Here is a 16,996-nt window from a genome sequence, read left to right on the forward strand (position 1 = left end):
ATGTACCACACTGGTACAGGATGTTGATAGTAGAGGAAACAAGGGCATATGTGGGGACACAGGGTAGATGGGAAACCTCTGTACTTCCTACTCAATTTTGCTGTGAATCTAAGATTGCTCTTTAAAAAAGTCTATGAAGACCTAAAAAATAACGTCTAAAGAAACAAGTAGGAGGTTAGTCTAGATTCATAGATTGTATAGAAGAGAGGCAGACAGCAATGGAGAAGGCCACAGTTTTAAGGAAGGCCTCCGTCCACCCTCAGAATTCTTGATGCCCATGTAATGAGGAGTCAATATGGCACCTCATCAACAGCAGAGTCTATTTCTGAGCTATTTGTTTCCTGCCCAGCCTTGGGCTAGATCCTGGGAGTACAGTAGATGACTTCCCAGATCTACATTCTACTTAAGGAAACAGTATAACACACAAAACGGAGAACAAGCCAGAGCAACGAATACAACCCAGGATGATATTGGTTGCTGAAATGCAAGGCAGTGAGGTCAGGTGTGGATTGGCTAGTAAGATGGGGGATGAGAAGTGGCTAAAGTGGGGTTTAAATGATGCAATGCACAGAAGATAAGATAAAAGGTAAAGAATTGGGTGGGAAGAGTGGCTATTTGGTGGGGATTGGAGTGAGGGTATCTTAGAGGAGCTGGATTCTGGGTGATGTTTTGGGGGCTCTGTTTTGGGATTTTCAAAGAAGTAACTCTAAGTCTATGGACTTGAGATTTCTCTCCAAAGTCTCGGAAGATGGAGAGCGCTCCCGCTGGTGAAAATGGAACGTGGATGGGTTCCCTCTTCCTCCACAGGGAACCCTGCCTGCTGCTGAGTGGGGGTTGCGCATGGGGATGCTAAATCTGCTTTCACAAGAGGACCTGGTGTTCCCGGCCCACCCTGTGCTTTACTCCCAGAGCCCGGCAGCCTGTGGAACTACCCGCTCTGACCCCAGGCAAGGGTTCCAGAGGCCAGCTGGGTGCTGGGGTAAGGCGGGGCTGGCTTGTGGGCTGTGGGTACGAGCCCAGGGCACTCAGACAGACAGAGGTCAGAACTGACTGCCAGACACACAGTGGAAATGAAGGATTAGGGTGAGGGGCCCCCAAGAGGGCGGCCGATAAGGAGGCAGAACCAGCAAGACAGAGCCTCTCTGAGATGGGAAACCGAAAGCCCAGACCTTGTTGCAAAACTTCGCTCTCAAATGGGAAGAGGACCCCTAAGGTACAGCCCTGAAACTGTGCCTGTCTTTATCTGGTTCCTATCTGTGAAATGGGGATGCTATGAGGATTAGGTGAATTCGTACGTGCACGACCACTTAGAACTACGCCTCGCACAAAAAAAAAGTGGTTAATAAGGATTCGTTGTTGCTGTCGTCATGAAACTTGGACAGAAGCATCAAGAGCTCCTAGAAAGAAAGTGCCAGAGGAATACACACACCACTTGGTGACAGATACACATCTTGACAGCATGCTAGAAACTCTTTCTGAAAGCATTCTGCTGAGCTGACTGCCCTCTGTTTTAGGGAATGGTACATCCAGCCAAGCCCCCAGGATCCTGCCTCACTCTGTGTGGAAAGCTGCAGGGGGGCTGCGCAGTATCGGGCCTGCCAGTCTATCACCACCTGTCTGTCACCGTAGGCGCTGTGCAGACCGTCCCGCAGCCGGGCAGCCACACCAAGCCTCAGCCCCCAGCCTGTGGTCAGCAGAGCAACGCTGCTTTCTCCTTTCAGGGGGAGATGTGACCTCAGAAAATCAAGTTGCCATTATCTCGGGCACAGCCCGCCCTGAAGCCCGCAGTAACTCCCTTGGTTTCGTGAAGGAGCAGTTCCCAGGATCTTTAGAATTCACACTCCAAATGCTGTAGCAAGGGAAGAATTTTACTGATGAGTGAGGAGATGAAATGGCTTCGCTCAGTCGTCACAGTCACAGAAGGAGGGGCCTTGGCTTGTCGGTAGGACAGAGAAAGTGTTTCAAAAATGTACATGGCATCTCCCAAAAACTTTCACTTTCTCCCCCACTGAAGCAACTTTCCTTGTCACCTTGTGTTGGGTGTCACCAAGGTTGAATGATTCAGAAGTCTTGGGATCTTCTTCCCTTTCTTTGTGGAGACCCCCCTCCCCACTACTCTTGAGCCAGCATCTGTGTTTTATTCCTCGGCTCAGCTGTCTTCTAGACTTGGAAGCATCTAGCAATGTCGGTCATTCATTTAGAAATATTTCTTAAGGACCCATTATGACCCTGCAGGTGAAAAGATGGATATGATAAATTGTCTGCTCTCTAGGGTCCCTGTCTACTTGGTGGGGTGACAGTCAAGAAAAAAAGCAATGTGGTAAGCTCTTACACTATAGGATCAGTACATTATTATAACAGGGTTACGTGTATTGTAACAGTGTATTATAGCAGTGTACCTGAGGGTCCATACCCATAACCCACCCCCTGATGAATGTCTTAGAGTCCATCCCTGTCAGGGAGAGTTATGTTTTAATAAAAGTACTGAAAAGCAGGAAAGCTTTCAACACAAAAGAATTGATCTGTGGGGAAGAAGAAACTCCTTGCCAGTGAGAGAGAATTGGGGGCAGGAATTTTCCTTGCACTTTTCAGTCATTTGAATGTACCTTCCTTAGATGGTAGTCCCAGAACCTAAGATTGTAACTCCGATGCCCCACCCTCATGCCAAGTGTCTTAGCCAAAGAATCACCTAGAAGTAACAGTTTTTCTGTGGAGAGGGGAAGGTTTGTCTGCAGTGAAGAAAGGCAAGATTTTTTTTCACCATGTCTTTACACTAAGGACATGATTTCTTCCAAGATTCAAACCCCTTTCCAGGGGAAGAAGATGTCTGGAGTTGGTTGCTCATGCGTCATCATTTATCTGCCAAGGATGCTAATGGGTCCCTGGCCATGGAGGGGGGACTGTCATGGCCCAGGATGCCCAGCTGATGCCCAGCAGCATCAGCTAAAATTAGGCTTTATCTCAGCTGGAAAGATCTCCCTCCCTCTTTGGGGAAAAGCCATTATGGGAGATAAAGGGATCTAGTTGTTGCCTTTTTGTAACCCATTTCTGGCTAAGAATGACTTCACGGGATCTCGGCCACAAGGAAAAGGGGAAGCACTCTACTATTTCAGGCATCTTGGAAAGAGCCCCTGCTTTGAACTCTGCCCTGCCCACTGCCACTGATCATGGCCAAAATTAGGGGCACACTGTCCTGGGACCCCACCACTGCTAAGAGTTGACACCCTTTTTTTTTTCTTTTGCGGTACGCGGGCCTCTCACTGTTGTGGCCTCTCCCGTTGCGGAGCACAGGCTCCGGACGCGCAGGCTCAGCGGCCATGGCTCACGGGCCCAGCCGCTCCGCGGCATGTGGGATCTTCCCGGACTGGGGCACGAACCCGTGTCCCCTGCATCGGCAGGCGGATTCTCAACCACTGCGCCACCAGGGAAGCCCCGACACTCATTTAAAAATAAAAAAAGCTGGAGGAAAGAGCCACTGGAGTTGGGTCTGCAGGTCAACAGAATATCCATAGGACAAACACAGTGTGAAAGGGTCCAAGACAGAAGCCCAGGAGAAATAAAAGGACACAGATCCTCATGCTGCCTTCAAAGAGTTAACAACTCACATGCAAATTCCCCCCAATAGAGCAGAGATTATCTAATAGCCACCTCTCCTCAAGGGCTGCTGAGTGGAATACTCAGTGCTATAAAAGGAGGGGGGAGCTAAGGAGGAGAGCAATTCTTTTGGTCAAAGAAACTTAAAGAAAACATAGGACTTGTGTTGGGTCCTTGAAGCCCAGAAAAAAGGCAAAGTAAGGCAGTCTCAGGACTAGTAATTGTAGCTCAAATGACGTTTTCAGGTATCTGAGTCACAGATCTGAATTGTATATATGAGGGGTACAGCACACTAACTTACAGAAACTTGAGCTGGTTCACATAGCAATTTTTATTAAACTATGAATTGATTTTAACTGGGAAAGATTTGTTTTTACAAAATGACTGAATCAATTCAGATGAAACCAACATATTTTTCTCAAATGACTGATCCCAATGAAAGCAAAGGCATTTATTCATTCATTTTCTCATTCAACAAACATTGAGTGTCTGTTAATGCCAGCCAGTGTTCTTCGTATAAGGTTCCTGCCTTTGGAGCTTACAGTTTGGTAGGGGAAAGCCAGACAGTAAAACAGATGGAATAAACAAGGAACTATCAGGAAGTAATAAGATGAAAGTAAAACCAAGTTATGTGCTCGAGCTACTAATTCAGATTGGGTGGTCAGGGAAGGATTTTTGTGAGAAGTGATTTTTAATAAGAAATGGAAATGACAGGAAGGAGCTGGAAAGGCAATGATAGGGCGTTGGGGTCATTCCAGGCAAAGAGGAACAAGACTGAAGGTAGAAGTAAGCTTAATATGTTCAAAAAACCAAAAGGAAACGAGGGCTGGAAAGTGATGGACAAGAGGAGGGTGGTACAAAATTAGTTAGGAAAGCCAGGCAGGGCCACATCACGGAGGCCTCGTAGGCCAGGGTTAGAGGCTTGGACTTTATTCTACGTGTGATGAGAAGTCATCAGTGATTTCAGCTGCTGTGTGGAGTGAGCAGCGGTGGCAGGGAGACCACATCAGGGGCCAGAATCTTGTGGGGATGGCCATAGCTTGGACTAGGCATGCATGCCAGCTGACCCAAATCTTGACTTTTCCATTGCCCATTGGAAAGCATCAACAAGCTGTACTTGTGTGTGGTTGAAAAACAAAAACAACTTCTCCCAAATAAGATTCAGTCCAACCATATAGGGATGCTTTTTTCCAACAGGCCATACTAGAGTTCAGTTAGAGTCTCAGACAAAAGGACAGACCAGACACCAATGTTGAGGTGTCCATGAATCTTTAGGTGCCTAGGAATTTGGTGAGAAGATGGGTTTGAACTAACTGGACTGGGTCTTGGACAGCTGATGTGGAAAGGAGGTTGGCTGCTGTGGTAAAGAGCAGGGGATACCCCTGCATCGCCATCTTCCTAAAGTAGCAGTGGTCTGTCCCTCTGGTGTAAGATGATTTCACAGAGACTCAGTTTGATCTCGAAAGGCATCATAGAGAGTAAGTTTGGAGAACACGAGATGGGACTTGAATATGAATCTCCTCTGGTACCTTCTGAGCTTTTCAGCATATCATTCACTGGTTCTTCTTGGCTGGGCAGAAGAAAGGATCAGATTTCGTCACTCACTGTGCGCACAGAGTATTATATAACGTTCTACAAGGTACACGGAAATTTTAAAAAGCAAATTATTATCATTTGCCAGATGCCAACTGTGTTTATATAACTTGATTTTCTTGGTTACTGGTCTCCATTTTGTAAATTAGTTCAAACCAATAAATCAAACTCCATTTCATTCTACGAGACAGCTTCAGACTAGGCTAGCAAGCCCTGTGTGGGAACTCTTTATAAAAGAATAAGAGAGTCAAGCTTGTGTTCTTAATGCCCATTTTATATGCATGACTTGAGTTGAGCCCTTATGCATAATTCATGCGGTCATTTACAGGCTTTTACACGACTCCTTCCTTTAAGAGTTAACAGAGGACAATATCAGCCATGGCAACCAGGATGTTATGTAAATCTATCTCTGCACCAACAGAAGAGGGGGTGGGTTGAGAGGAGGAAAGGGGGGTACACATGCCTCTTGATGTTACTCATCATTTATTAATGTATTTAACTGAAAAGAATTTTGCAGGGTAAACATGTGTTTGTACATTGCCTCTGGATGTGAGAGCACTGTTTAACCCTGTGAGCAACCATTTGAATAAATGGAAAATAACTGATTTCACTCATTTCATTTCCTCTCCTTCCAAGGAACAGCATCATGAGAAGGTGAACAAAGTCTTGGATTTGATATCCAGTGATACAAAATTCTTGTCCCTATAGCCCATTATACTAATCAAGTTACTTAACTCCTTTGAGTCTCAGTTTCTTATATATATAATATAAATAAAAATACTTGTTCCCATTTATTTACCTCATACAGGGTGAGAGGGGACTACACAAGGGTATAAATAGGAAGAGGAAGGAATTATTGGGGATCATCTATGGAAGGCAAGTGACCAGATGTCAGTAGTAGATTTTCCCAGAGTCACTGGGATGATACAGAGCCAAGTCAAAGCAAAGGTCTAGCAAAGTCTTTCTACGACAAAGGTCCTCACATAACTGCTGTTCACTGCATTGCTGGAGGGAACCAAAGTGGGACCCTCTATCTTGCCGAATGGGACTTTGAAATTTTCATTTCCAAAGCTGATCCAAAAACGGTGATAGGGTCTGTCCCATGAGTATTTTAAATATTTACCCTTTGCCTGACGAACAGATGTTTCCTTCAAGTGCAGGTATAACGCAAGACTGAGTCAGGAAGCAAGTTAGGCGCTCTCTCTCTCTCTCTCTCTCTCTGTGTGTGTGTGTGTGTGTGTGTGTGTGTGTGTGTGTCTCCTAGGCTTTCAGTACTAAGACCAGGCCAGGGCTCCTGTCCAGGAGAATCTTCCAGATGGACTGAGTGAAGCCATCACAGTTCTTTCTGGATTTCATACACAGTCCTGGGGTAGCTTCAAACTAATGGGTGATGACTCCTAGACTAACAGAATTCCTGTAGAAAGACAGCAGCCACATTCCCCTGTGAACAACTGGCTTTTGACCTTATTTCCAACACCTGAGAACTGAAGACACCTTCTCGTATATCCCCAGTACTCACTCTTCAATATTTCCTATTTTTAAATTATGGTGTAACTGCATTCTTATCCCCCATTACAGAGGATTTTTGGATTGTTCTGATTCAGCTATGGAGTAGACAGTACTGTGTTTCTGTTCCAAAATAACCTGTTATTTTTTATTATAAAATAATATATGCTTATTATATACACTTCAGAAATCAAAGAAACATCTGAATGAAGAATTAAAAATTCACTGTCAATATTTGATGTCTTAGGAATTTTTTTTCTGTACATATGTGAATAGACCTGTAATTACAACATTAAGAAACATGGTCTATTTTCCCATAGGAAAGTTCATATTTGGGGTTGTCTTCTGTCTGGATTTCATCATTTCATACATCACAGGGGCCACAAATGATGTGCCATAAAACATAGCAACAACTATAAACTTCTATAAGTACTTAAAATTATAAAATGAATAATGGGTAATGAATAAATGGGTAATGTTCATAATTCCTACCATAGATAGCATCCCAAATTACAACGAATGCACAGAGGATTCCAAGCCACTGAGCACCACTGCTAATTTTTCAAGAGGTGGGCATTCTTGGAACCAAAGAGTTCTCTTCCCAACCTTCCAGGAAGAGGAGTCTCCAGGATCACCAGAACAATGGATTCTTCACAGCTTCGTTGTATTCCCAGCAAAGGTGATGCCCATAGCCCCAGTCTCTAAGTATGACCAGTTATTGGACTGATGTCACTGGGGTCTTTGACTTTACTCTCTGGAAACTAGAGGCCAGTTCATCCCATAATTCTTTATATCCCTAAACCATAGTCCAAAAGGCAAGCCTCTCTCAGTTTCTGGTATCTCGCATATTTTAAATTCTGTATTCCTTAGAATATCTTTCTCCATCTCCTGCCATTATGATGTTTTTTTCTAAGAAAACTTCTGATCATTCCCTCTGGAATCCTCACTCCATGTAAGGAAACTTCCAACGCCTCCTATTTCTGGTAATGTCGTAGGTTATTTGGAACAACTTTCTGCTGGAAACAACTAAAAGCAGCTGAGTTCATCTGCAGTCTCTCAACACCTCCATTTCCATTTCCAAAGGATATTGAAACAGCTCGCTTCACTTCAAATGTCAGTGTTTATTAACACCAGGGCAGGGAAGATGCATTTCTGAACTGTCAGAGATTAAATAGTTGAGACAGACATAAAAGCTTTTTTATTTTTTCATAAAAGCTTTTTATGTTGATGTTCTTACATATCATTTATTGACAATCCAATCCTGTTTAATGCTTTCCCATCTCATTTCAGGGTTTGTCAAGAGCCTGCTGGGACATTTTTGACAAGCCATTTTGGACCAATTCCTTGGCAAGCAAATGAAATCTCTTTGGAGGGTGGCAGGCCAATGGTGGCCATATCAGGAGAATCAGACTGTGATTCTCTGTTTGGTGCCAAGAGGGCCCATGCTCCCCTTTACACTTGGTTCAGATGGCTCCCCTCTCTGTGTGGGAGTGCGGTTTGATCATTGCCTCCCCCACTGAGCCCCTCCTGCTCACTCATTTTTCCTACTTGCAGTTTGCGTGAATGATGGTCAGAACTTAGGACTGGGATGGAACTCTGTAACAAGCAGGTGAGACAGACATGCTCCTTGGTCGATGGAAGCATGCAATCAAAACCAGACATCACTGTATGGTAAGTGGAAGACCTACAGATAGAATACGAAAACCCCACACAAACATGAAAGCAGTATTTACACGGCACAGCCAGTCCAGGGTCAAGTACGTCTGAGCATAAAGAGAGATCCGGAGCTGGGAGAAATACCAGGTGTGTGTACCTGCATTCAGAGAGCACTTCGGCCCCATTAACATATCTACACTGAATGTCTAGTATAGAAATGGTTGAGACATCATTCTCATATCTGATACCAGATTTCTTCACTTTAACGAGAGCGCATACAGCACAGCAGTTAAAGCCCAGGCTTTGGATCCAAAAGTCCAGGCTCTGGACCTAAACATATCCAGGTTCAGATCCTATTTCCCTGAACTATACTTTTCTCAAGACAAATGGGAATAATAACAATACCTCCCTTCCTAAGATAATTGTAAAAATTAAATGAAAATATGCACATAAAGTATTGAATATAATGCCTAGCACATCCAGAGAACTTAAAAATTATAAGCAATTGTCATCATATATTATTAGCTTACAGGTGAATTTCTTTTTTTGGCTACTTGAGATGAACGGTTAGAGATTGAATCAGTTTCCTTGAATCTCCAGCAATACCAGCAAACATACTGATAACATTAATTCCAACACTGTGATTATAATATGCTTATTTTAAAGGTGAGTTTCATGAGTTTTTAAAAATTCCACCTATCATTGTCTTTATTTTTATTTATTTTTTTGTCCTGTAAAGGATACTTTTTTTTTTTTTTTGGTAATTCTATATATTTGAAAGTCCTTGTAGAAATTATCATAGTCTTACTCGTTTCTTTAGTTTAACATTTCTGAAGTAGCTAGCACATAATAGTGTTTCTTTAGAACAGTAACTTGTCATGTGTTGAAATTATACCTTAAAAGCATAAACTTCTATAAAATATTAGAGCCCATTTTAGGCGAAGTCATTTTCTTCTTTCAATAATTCTGTGTGTGCAAAGATTTAAGACCAGAGGCAGTAAAATTCATAGTCTGAAAGGGCTATCAATCTTCAGGTAGCCTGAAGGACATGGCACATTGTTAGTGTTTAATAATAATGTATCTTATCATTAACACTGACTTCTTCTTTGCTTTTAGAGTGTTTTAGAAAATCTTCAAGGATGTGCCACCTTGTGGGGTTAGTTGTACCAAGAACTTGAATATGGAAGCCACAGATGTTCACAGCATCATCACTGAGGTCTTTGCACACCAAGTCGATCTCAGTAGATTCCAGGATTGGTTAATTCAGTGCTAGATCACCAAGGACCCAGATTCTATCTTTCCATTCTGCTATCTATTTCCAGTGTGTCACCTTTATCCTCAGGCTGTCTGCCTTTCTCATAACTTCCCATCCAGGCCTAAGAGTGTCCAAAGAGAGAAGAGGTGTCTGGCTTACGCATCCTTTTTTAAACTTTTTTCTATGAAAGAAAAGGATTTAGCTTTCTTCTCCCCACCATATAATGCCCCTTCCTAGTCCCCCAGCAGAGTCACATCAGATCTTTGATTAGAGAGATAGTCAGCATTTACATTCTGATGACTATTTGGACTTCATTCAAACTGTCAGAAGTTGTCCTATAATTTATATTCCCTTTCCTCTACAACTTTGTGTATCCCCTAGAATTAATAATTACCTATTTTTATTTGCTTATTTTTCAACATACTTCCTAGCAATTTGACTGCAAATTCTCCATTAATCCTCTAAATTCCTCTCAAGATGTTTGGAGACATTGGGTATCTATCAAATCATATTCCTGAGGAATTTTCTTTTGGAGACTTCTGACTTGTTCTGATCTGGGCTGGCTGCCATTTGGGGGCCTTTCTTTAACATCAACCTAGATGTTCTCTTTCCCTGTCTTTTCTTTCGGCAGTTTTCTTTCTTGGTTTACTCCTTAGTTTTTGTGGTGCACACCTTCCAGTCACCTCCTTAGAAAGGAGTGGATCAGAGGTAAATTTACGAGATCGCGACAATGTCTCTGTCTTATCTTCATTTGATTGATAGTTTGGTGGGTATAAAATTACAGGCTGGAAATCATTTTGCTTCTGATATTTTTGAGGACATTTCTCTACTTTCTTTTAGTTTCCAGTTTTGCTGTTGAAAAATCCAGAACTATTCTGATTCATGACTCTCTTTTGCATAGGCTGTTTTCTTTCCCCTCTAGAAACTTGTAAGATCTTATCCATGTCCCCTGTGCTGTGAAATGTCTTGAGACTATGCATTGACTTGAGTCTATTTTCATCTATGTTGATGGCCACTCAGTCAGCTATATTTCCTTTACTTCTAGGAAATTTTGTTGAACCATTTCCTTGGTGATTTCTTTGCCTCCATTTTTTTCCAGTTCCACCTGATGAATCTTCTTTTTAATTGTCAATATAATGAGCAAAACAAGATAAATTTTAAAAGGCTCAATTTTCATTTCTATGGTTCCTAGTGATGTAGCCTATCTTTTCATACTACTTTTACTATCTTTATTTCCTAGGTTAATTATCTCTTGTATCCTTTGTCCATTTGTATTCCCTTCCTTTCTAGCAGGTCTATATTTAAAATTGAAGGGGAAAAAACCTAGCCTATGTTTAAGTAAAAGATTCTTCAACCATTATAAAAGTAAAACAAGAAGAAACAAAGGAAGGAAAGAGCTTAGGTAGCCCCACCCCAAAGACAGCCAGTCACAGTGGATATTTTGGTGTTTTCTTCCATCCTCCTTTTCTTTTCTTTCTATGCATATGATTTTGGACTGTGTTGTTATCTGATAAACTTGTGACCACCTTGTTTGTACAATTGTGTGCCCTACAATCCTATCTTTATTTTGAAACCTCTAAAGAAGGCACTTTGGAAGGTGTGAGTCACTCAGTCCTTTTAAAATTTTTTTATCAAGGCGTTTTCTCCTATAAAATCCTAATTTTTACTCTGCCCACACAGCACTTGCTCTGAAATCAAGGCAGGGAAAAGGCTGCACCTCTGGGGACCTGTGTAACTGGAAAATCTTAAAATAGTTCTGTGAGGAAAGGGAGTGAGTTTAAGATAAAAGTTGTGAATCTCTAAGTTTCCAAGCTCAGGAATTCCCCACTCTTGGGACAGCTTCCTGATTGCTCTTTCTTTCCCGCATGAACTGTGCCCAGACCCTCTCATTCTCCCCATCTAAGACCCAGGTCCTTGCCTCACCTCACCTCCCTCACAGCCCGTTCTAGATCCCGGTGGTCCAGGTATCTTCCTGACTCACTTCCTTGAAGTCTCACTGCCCAGCCACACATCCTCACCCACTCCTGGTCCACACTTCCAATTCCCTCCACCCTGCAAATCATTTCTTTTGTTCCTCCTTACACACATTATTGTGATTATTCCTTATGCTGTGTCCTCCCCCCCACCCCACTCTCACATTTAGGGAATCTTAGTTATCGTTCACTGGTGTATCCAAGAATAACTAGGACAGTGCCTGGTACACAGTATGTGTCAAAAAGTATAAGTTTTGCTGAGAGAATAAGTGATTGCTCAAACCAGCACCCTAGCTGCTTTTACCACCCTGGTTTTCTCCCACCTTCATTGTGTCGATTTCCAAACTTGAATGTACCCAACACCCATTTTCTCAGCCTCTGATGCTGTGGCTTCTGCTATTTTCAGGCTGCTGAGAGTTGCTGGAGAAAATCACAGATGTCTGCCAAGCGGATCCACCACAAAAATCATATTGCTGAACCTCATATGTGCCTTTAATCGTGCCTAACAATCTTTGTATGTATCTCACGTTGCCTCCCTAGCAAATTCCACACTGTGATGTTCTAAAACATCTTTCCTTTTCAAATTTGCCAGGAGTCAGACTTGTGGCCCAACCATAGCCAATGTTCAGACTTGAGCAATTGTTTTCGTTTTTGTAATAGGTTCTTTCCAGCTCTTATTTTTTTGTCTACTCTTGTTGGCCTCTTTCCCTCACCTACTTCTAACCTAGGCAATCTTGGTGAACTTTAAATCTACTCACAAGCTGCCTTAGATCATTTTGTTTTAACAGAGAGGGTTCTAAGTTTGTTGTTGTTGATTTTTTAAATGTTCTTAGATGATTTTAAAGCTCTTTGTAGCTTAATTTTGATGGCCATGTCATATTCTAATATATGATAATGTACTTGCCTTTACTAGTGTTGGACATACACATATTATTCCATTTATTTCATCATAAAAACCTAGGCACATAAGTCTTTATTTTGCATTTCTGCAAATTCCTTATGGTAGATTCTTAGATTTATTGGAGTCAAAAGGTATAAGTATTTTAAGACTCATGATAAATGTTGCCAAATTTCTTTTCAGAAAAATGGTACTGATTTATGTTCTTACCAGTCACAGTGATCATTTCATTATACCCTCACCAGTACTAGCATTCTCATTTTATCATTTTTTTCCAACTGGATAGACAAAGAATGTTTCATTTTAACTGCATCTCTTCGGACATTTGTGAATATGACATTTTTCACATATTCATTAACTATATGTACTTTTCTTTTTGTGAATTGTCTATTAAATATTTTTCCCCATTCATCTGTTGAGGTATTCATGTTCTTGGTCATTTTATCTGTTTACTTGAGAAATTTATGGCAGTAATTTTGTGTAATGTTTACTAGAAATAATTTTCCAGCTTGATAATTGTCATTTTATTCTTTTTGGTTTTTCCTTTTGCTTCTTTATATGTACACACTGTTTTTAAAGCTTGTTAAAGCTATGTATCTTTGCCTTTGGGATCTTTGCATTTGTTTTTAACTTGGAGAGTCTTCTCTGATCCAGAAATTTGATATTGTCTTCCAGTTTTTATTTTTAATAGTTTGACATTTATAAAAGTTATTCTTCATATACTGGCATGCATTATGATATAAATTTTTTCCCCAACTAGCCAACCACTTGGTCCAGTTTTGGAGTTTTAACTGGACCAACAAATAATATCTTTTCCCCTTCATGAGTTAGAAACCAATTAAGAGATAAAGGCAATGCAGGCCAATGTTGTCTCCTTTATTTCTGGGTAAAGTTGATTAGAATATTGTAATTTAAGATTAAACAGCCAAAATCGTCTGTTAATACACCTCACCCCTGGATTAAGCTGTCTGGGCCACCCGAACCCAGGCCCTGCTAGACCACAGTGAATCCCCAAAGGGCAGGAGCAGGAACTTCCTCAATAAGGGGCCACAAAGCAGAGGGCAGAACAGCACTCAGCTTCTCTGCAGCCCAGCTGATCCAAGAGAGGAGGGCTCTGAGCTACTCACAGTCTATTTCTTCTTCTAAACTCATCAGTGAGGTGTTTCCCTCCTCCTACCCTAGGGAATAGAAAGTGAGGGCTTGGGAGAGAAGAGGAATGTGGGACTCTAGTTGAAGACCCGTGCACAGAAACACACACTTAGCAACACTTTCCCTCCAATCCTTCCTCTGACTCCCACCAATAAATATCTAGGACTATTCATTGGAGAATCCCCCACTTCCATCCTGTGCTGTGTACCATCTTTATCATCATCATATATAGTCTATGGACTATTTCTGGCCTATCTATTCTCTTTCCCTAAACTATACTAGCAGTTGAAACAAACTGAAAACATTATTGTTTCTTTCTGTTGTCTTTTACTTTCTGGGAAAACTAATCCCTCTCCGCCATCCACATTTTTTTTTTCTCAAAATGTATTAGTTGCCCACGCGCCACAACTACTGAGCCCGTGCACCTAGAGCCTGTACTCCCCAACAAGAGAAGCCACCGCAATGAGAAGCCCATGCATTGCAACAAAGAGTAGTCTCTGCTTGCCGCAACTAGAGAAAAGCCCGCATACAGCAACAAAGACCCAACGCAGCCAAACATAAATAAATAAAATAAATAAATTTACTTTTTAAAAATGTATTAGTTACTTTTGCTGGTTGTCCTCTAGCTGCACTTTAGAATGATTTTGTCATATTCCAAAAATAACTCTATTGGGATTTTGATTGGAGTTACAGTATAACTATAAATTAATTTGGTAGGAAATTGACATCTTTATAATATTCAGTTCTCCCATCCAAGAACATGGTATGGTACTATTTACTGAAGTCTTCTTTTATACTTTGTAGTAAAATCTTGTCATTTATTCATATAAATCTCTCATATTTCTTGTTAAGTTATTCCTAGGTATTTCATCTTTTTTGTTTCTATTGGGAGTGCAATCTTTTCTTTTGTTATGTTTCCTCACTCGTTATAGTTAGTAAATAGAAAATCCGGTAATTTTCAGATATTTATCTTAACATATATGCATGTATCTTTCATATATTAAGTCATTCTTCTCACTCTTTTATTCATGTCAATACTTTCTTCCTTTGGCTTTCCAGACCACAGCTCTCCAGTTGGTGCGCTGCATGCAGTCCACTGCTGTGCCGAGAGGGGGTCTCGGGTGCTCTATAAGACACTGACTGCCCAGCAGTCAGGGAGGGTCTGGTGCGGCCACTTGTAACTAGTCACCTACATTCAAGAAGCTCCTTGGAGGCTCGAAAGAGAGCCCTAAGCAGAGGAGCTCTGATTATGTGCGATCACTATTAGCATGAGCAGAACCGGCCACATCCCGCACACCTGGCTTTGCGGCAACCTGTTAAACAAGCTCAAGGGTGCCCTCCAGCCAGGACGTCCCCTCTGTGCCAGCTGCAGAGCACATCTCTGCCTTGTGGCCCTAGGACCATGGAGCTGCTGGAGGGGTTTGGGTACCAGTTGCCCATGGTGCCCAGATCACAGCCCAAGTGGGCTCAGGGCAGGCACTTCACAGGTGGCAGCTTGGAATCTTGGTCGTGACACAGGAGATGCTGCCACGTATTTGTGCTGATGGATTCTTTTAGTGACATTCAAGTTACTTGCAAGGTGACTGCTCTAATAACACCTGTCTTTTCCTCACATTAGAGCTTCATCACTACTTTGAAGTACATGATATGAGAAAGCTATATTGTTTTGAAAAATCTATCTGCATCATCACAACAAATTTCAATATCACATTTGTCTATAAAGCAGAAACTAACACACCATTGTAAAGCAATTATACTCCAACAAAGATGTTAAAAAAAAAGAAAAAAGAATGAAAAAACTGTTAGATTTTCCTGGCAACTATTATAAATTTTAAAAATTAAATATTTTAAATTAGCAATTTATATGAACAAAGTTTCTCATTTGTGTTGACTAGCAAGAGATGATCATTAAAAAGTCAACACCAAGAAATGCTGATGACCCCTTATATAATCTTATATTAATCTCATATTAAAGATTTAGGCATATAATCTTATATTAAAGTTACGTCCAGAAAAGTAAGCCTAAGTATCTAGGTAAATAATCTGAGAATATTTTACATGTAAGTTTTATTTAAATTCAATATTGAATATCTTTTGTAATACATTATGTTTTATTTTTATTATCATAATTATATAATATAAAAACACACTAAAATGTTTTCACCAAGCCACAGAAAATTGCCTCCAAATCCCCTATGGCTTACTCCAATGTATCTTATAGATACTATCATTTTCTTCAAGGGCCATGTGTGGAAAAGGGCTGAGAATCTCTATTTTAGAACAGTAAATATATCTTCTGCAAACCATGATAATCATGCACTTTCTTTTGTAATAGACTTGTTATCTCTGCTTTAAGCCATTGCAACAACAAACACGTCCACACAAAAAAAGAAAAAACTCACAAAAAAACCAACTGTGGGTTTGATCCAATCACTTCCTGTGCCATCAGGCATCCCATTTTTCTCCTGAACCATTAATCTCTTCCTCTCCTGGGCACCTTCCCTTCAGCTTAAAAAAAACAGGATCAAATTCTCCATCTTGAAAAGGGAAGGAATATTCCATTAGCTTTGCATTCTCAAGCAAGTATTTTAGCTCTCACCTCCTGTTCATCACCAAACTTTGTCAAAAAATATTTATGCTGACTTCTCCTCCCCCCTCTGCCCTCATTTACTCCTCAGTTCACAGTAGTCTGGCTCCTGCTCTGGCCATGCTACCAAAATCATCTTAGATGATCATCTCCTTTGTGCAAACGCTATGTGCAAAACGCTATGGTCTCTTTTCAGTCCTCATCAACCTTGGCTTCTTTGCTGACCACCCTCTTTTGCCGTTTTTAAAAGCTATCATTTATTCAGCACTTCTTGTGATTCAGGAATTGTGCTAAGTGCTTTATTTAGATTACTGAATTCAATCTTCACGATAGCCTTATTTTAGATAGGCCTTACTCTACCCATTTTACAGATGAGGAAACTGAGACTCAGAAACATAAGCAAAATTCCCCTAGGTCTCACAGTAAGTAAGGGGCAGTATTGGGCATTCATATGTCCAAAATCTTTTCAACCCCTTGTTGTCTTCTATGACATTTTGCTGGCCTTGTTCTTTATTCTTATCCTGTATCTCTGTGGCTCGTTTCCAAAGTTAGGGAAATTTTCGGGAATTCCCTGGTGGTCCAGTGGTTCGGACTCCAAGCTCCCACTGCTGAGGGCCCGGCTTCAATCCCTGGTTGGGGAGCTAAAATCCCACAAGCCATGTGGTGCAGCCAAAAAAAAGAAATTAGGGAAATTTTCATTCATTATTCTTTCAAATATTTTTTCTGAAGTTTCCTCCTTCTACTCTCTTTCTGGGACTCTAATGACATGAATGTTAGATCTTTTG

At 41.2% G+C, this 16,996-nt stretch overlaps 1 long non-coding RNA gene across 1 annotated transcript in view; it reads right to left on the reverse strand.

Annotated features, from left to right (window-relative positions):
• Positions 1–3,905: 3,905 nt before the first annotated feature.
• Positions 3,906–16,996, reverse strand: part of LOC131757490 (uncharacterized) — a 34,912-nt gene continuing 21,821 nt past the window's right edge. The window contains exon 5 of the long non-coding RNA XR_010840918.1: positions 3,906–5,164. This is a non-coding gene — a long non-coding RNA (uncharacterized lncRNA). The remainder of the gene's footprint in view (positions 5,165–16,996) is intronic.

This window comes from Kogia breviceps, chromosome 5, assembly GCF_026419965.1.
Source record: "Kogia breviceps isolate mKogBre1 chromosome 5, mKogBre1 haplotype 1, whole genome shotgun sequence".
NCBI lineage: Eukaryota > Metazoa > Chordata > Mammalia > Artiodactyla > Physeteridae > Kogia > Kogia breviceps.